At 53.9% G+C, this 4,630-nt stretch overlaps 1 long non-coding RNA gene across 1 annotated transcript; it reads right to left on the bottom strand.

Moving 5' to 3' along the window:
- Nucleotides 1–2,179: 2,179 nt before the first annotated feature.
- LOC120242734 lies at nucleotides 2,180–4,430 on the bottom strand. The gene is made up of 2 exons (XR_005531151.1): nucleotides 4,342–4,430; nucleotides 2,180–2,706 (listed from the first exon to the last, which is right to left on the bottom strand). It is a non-coding gene; the product is annotated as an uncharacterized LOC120242734 (long non-coding RNA).
- Between the last annotated feature and the right edge of the window lie 200 nt (nucleotides 4,431–4,630).

Below are 4,630 nucleotides of genomic sequence, written 5' to 3'. Positions count from 1 at the left end.
CGCCCCCCCCCCCCCCCCGGGCCCGGCAGGGGGGCCCCCCCCGGCACAGGCAGGAGGCTCTCAGGGCCCCCCCCCCCCCCCCGTCCTCCGGCCAGAGGAGGGGCCACAGACCACTTGGACGGCGGAGGTGTGGGCTTCTGAGAAGCCACCATCGAATGCCAACAGCTCTTCTTGATGTTGAAGTGAAGACACGGCCCAGAGTTCCATTGGAGGGAGACCCCCCATCGCTCCGTGGGCACAACCCCCTGGGGCAGGCGCCTGGTGAGGGCCCACAGGTGCGTCGTTCAGAGGAGGCGCGGCCGAGAGCGAGGTGGGAGGAGAGAGGAGGAAGGAACGAGGGGTCCTCTGGGTGAGAAAAGGAGAAATCCCACGAGCGTAAGCACTTGTCACCGGGGACACCTGTGAGGGGCTGGCCAAGGGGACCGGGGGCTTGGCCCTCTGCCCACCGCTCCTTGAGCACTGGCATTGCTTGACGGGGGGCTATGGTGCTATGCACACCGGGAGCCCTGAGCAAATGGGGGCCCGGACAGCCCCACAGAAACTGACGATGTTTTTGGCAGAGTCCGGAGTATGGTGGCCACTGTCACGTGTCTCGCAGATTCTCAGAATCACCCCCCACCAACTGCCTGGAGTGCTGACTACTGATGGCTCCTGGCCCGTCCCTTTACGGCGCCTGGGTGGCCCCGTCGGTTAAGCGTCCGAGTCTTGATTTCAGGTCAGGTCGTGATCTCATGGTTCGTGAGTCTGAGCCCCACTTTAGGCTTTGGGCTGACGGCTCAGACCCTGCCTGGGATTCTCCCTCTCTCTCTGCCCCTCCCCCAACTCACGGGCACGCGCGCTCTCTCGCGCTTTCTTTCAAAAGTAAGTAAATAAATAGTTTTAAAAAGAGAGCGCCAGGCTCCCCGAGGGGACAGCCTGCATCTGGTGACTGGTCGCAGCTGGCGTCGAAAAGCTCGGCCCCCTTGCCCCGACTCAGGACAACCCCGACGGCCACGTCAGCCCCAGAGCTGCCGGGAGCCTGGCTGAGTCTTGGCTGTGACAGTCACGGCCCCTTTTCTCTCTGCCTGAGCCGACTCGCACAAGATGCTGACGGCGAGAGCTCTACCGTAAACCTCTCGGAAGCTCAAGACCCAACCTAGGAGAGAATGTGGAGCCATAGAGGAGTCCAGGGTGTAGATCAAACTACTTCTGATATTTGCTATTCGGACCAGTGATTTCTCTGTTCTTGGGTGCTGGTCTGCCCCAGCCACCTCTATTCTCCTGGCCACCCTGGCCGGGGCAGTCTGGGGGCTGCCGTAGACCAAAAATAAAAAGGGTGCCCTCTGGTTGGCAACAGAAAGTAACTGGGCATTAAAGGAAAGTTTCGAAGACCTATCTGTGCCCAACTGAGACTTTCTAGGGGGAGTGACTCCAAAGAGCAGAACGAACATCGAACATTCTTGGCTTGGGTACAGTCGCTTGTGAACTATTTTACTTTACAGAATCTCTGGAACATTTTTGGAACAGGGAAACCATCTGATTGGCTTTTAATTTCCACAGCAAAAAGGTGACCATTCACTGCACCCCGGCAGAGCAAACCCGCACAATCATCGGCAGTTTTACTAAACCATCCAGCGGGAATAATTTCATCCACACGTATAGGGCTATTCCCCTGTTTACTAATTACTATTACTATTTGCCAACTGGCATTCTGTTATTCATCAAAGCAGTGGGGAATCCTAAACCTTCTTAAGAAAAAAAAGAAGGGGGAGGAGATATTGTTTCATGGAACTGGAAAGCCTAAGAGAGGTCTTCAGGTATGGTTTGATCCAGGGCCTTAAATCAAATCATCAAACCCTGTTTGTTTTCTCTCTGAGATTCCACACTCAGGCAGTCTTTCCTCTTACATGGCAAGTTAGCTGTAACTCAGTTCAGGTGCTGAGTGGAGAGTTAATTTAAACAAAAATTTTTTTAGTGTTTATTTACTTTTGAGACAGAGACAGATCATGAGCAGGAGAGGGGCAGAGAGATGGAGACACAGAATGGGAAACAGGCTCCAGGCTCCGAGCTGTCAGCACAGAGCCCGACGTGGGGCTCAAACTCAAAAACCATGAGATCACGACCTGAGCCGAAGCCAGAGGCTTAACTGACTGAGCCACCCGCACAAGAACTCAGTAGGATAAACTGACACACAACACCCTTTAAAAATAATCCATCATCTCATTTAATTCATGCAAAGATCTTGTTAGAAAGGCAGTTGTAGATCTTAGCTTAGTCTGCAGATAAGGGAAGAGAGACTCGGGGAATTTGGAAGCTCACATACAGCGAAATGGGTTGTCAGTTGCCGAATGAATCCTGGTGGTGGGAGAAGTGAAGCCTTCGGAGCCCTCGGCAGACCTAGCCGGAGAGGGATACGGTGACGATTCTGGAACGGCCATGCCTCCTGGCACTCTAGTTCCTAGAGTGCAAAGTCTTGAAGCTTCCTCCAGCACGGAGCCTGGGTTGGTTTGGCTGAGGCCGCATGAGCCACGGAGGAAGCTCTCCAAACAGCTCGAATTTCTTTGGCCGGAAGCAGTATGAAAACTGGCCACAGGTGACTTGAGCGTCCGACAGTCATTATCTGCTGTAACAGGGACTCGAGACAGGCGGTCTTGGGTTGGTTTATACAGTGACTCGGCCGGCATCTAGTCCACCTGGACGGCCCCTCTCTCCCCTCTTCATGCCTTCCTTCTTTAGAGAGAGAGAGAGAGAGAGAGAGGCAGAGGGAGGGAGGGAGAGAATCTTAAGCAGCGGCCATGCTCAGTGCAGAGTCTGACCTGGGGCCTCTAACCCACGACCCTGGGATCACGACCTGAGCTGAAACCAGGGGTCGGATGCTCAACTGGCTGAGCCTTGGGGGTGCGCCCCCCTCCCAGGCTCTCTCTATCTGAAGTCTCTGTCATCTTTAACTTGTGGCTTTCATCTTGTGATCCGAGACGGCGGTGCCAACCCCTCCCAGCCAGCTGTAAAGGGGAAGGTACTGGAAACATTCCACTTTCCCTTAAAGGCATGACTCAGAAGTTCAGATGTGACTTCTGCTCATTTCCTATTGGTTCAGCTGAATCACAAGTCCAACCCCAGGTGTAAAGGATGCTGAGTAATGGAGGCTTTATTCTGGACAGTTCTGTTACTATGGGAAGAAGAAGGAAATGGATATATATTTTTTTTAACATTTTCTTTTTAATGTTTATTTTTGAGAGAGAGAGAGTGCAGGCAGGGGAGGGGCAGAGAGAGAGGGAGACACAGAATCTGAAACAGGCTCCAGGCTCCAAGCTGTCAGCACAGAGCCCGACACGGGGCTCAACTCATGTGCCGTGAGATCATGACCTGAGCCGAGGTTGGATGCCCAACCGACGGAGCCACCCAGGCGCCCCAGAAGGAAATGGATATTAAAGAACAAGGAGCAGTCTCTGCCGTGGAATGGAATTATTAGAGGAATAATCTAGGCTCCATGAAAATTTACCCGCTGGGGCTGGGGAGAGAAGCAGCCCCTCCCACTGGATGACTTCCCAGTCCGGAGGCAAACTTGGGATTTGATTAGAAGAACAGACTGGGGAGAATGGTGGCTCATAGGTATGGCAGGCCTCTTAAATATACCCATGTCCTAATCCCCAGGACCCACGAAAGTTAGCTCAGAGGATGAGATTTAGAGCTTCAGAGCTGTTGAGACGTAGGTGAGACTTTGGGTCCGATGGTGGATTTAATGGGCTTAGGGGCCTTGGGAGGGGATGGATGTCCCGTGTGTGGGGGATTCGTGTGAATCTTTGAGGGCCGGGGGTTGGCCTGTGACAGGCTGCATAATGGCCTCTAACTGTGTCTGAATCCTCATCTCCCAAACGGTGAACGTCAGTTTCTATAACAAAAGGGGCTTTGCAGACATGAAGAAGTTAGGGAGCGTATCCGGGTTATCCAGGCTGGCCTGATGTCGTCGCACCCGTAACCATCAGAGGGATACAGAGGAGTCAGAATCTGAGGAGGAAGCGAAGGAAGCCAAACTGAAGATAGAACAGGGGAGAACAGGGGCGCCTGGGGGGCTCAGTCGGTTAAGCATCTGACTTTGGTTCAGGTCATGATCTCGCGGTTCGTGGGTTCGAGCCCCGCGTCGGGCTCTGTGCTGACAGCTCAGAGCCTGGAGCCTGCTTCAGATTCTGTGTCTCCTTCTCTCTCTGACCCTCCCCTGCTCATGCTGTCTCTCTCTCTCTCTCTCAGAAATAAATAAAACATAAAAAAAAAAAAAGAACAGGGGAGAACACACAAACACAGTACAAGGAACCCAGGCAGCCACCAAGAAGCGACCGAGAGAATTTCACGCAGCCGACTCACCCTCATCTCCTTCAGAAGGGGCTGCACGGCCCTTGACTTTAGCCCAGTGGCGCTCGTTTCGGACTTCCGACCTCCGCAACTGGAAGAGGATGACCTTTGTGTTGTTTGAAGCCACTAAGTTTGGGGTAATTTGTTACAGCGGCAAGAAGAAACTAATACAGTAGGCAGCCAGCAGGGGCCGCCGTGGCGTGGCCGGGGAGCTACCAGTCATCGGATGGCCCCAGGCTGCGGCACAGGGAAGGGAGCGACAGGTGATGGACAGAATCCGGCGGCGAACAGGCGCCAGTCC

This window comes from Hyaena hyaena, unplaced genomic scaffold, assembly GCF_003009895.1.
Source record: "Hyaena hyaena isolate Hyena2069 unplaced genomic scaffold, ASM300989v1 scaffold_316, whole genome shotgun sequence".
NCBI lineage: Eukaryota > Metazoa > Chordata > Mammalia > Carnivora > Hyaenidae > Hyaena > Hyaena hyaena.
This window is presented reverse-complemented; position numbering and strand designations above follow the sequence as displayed.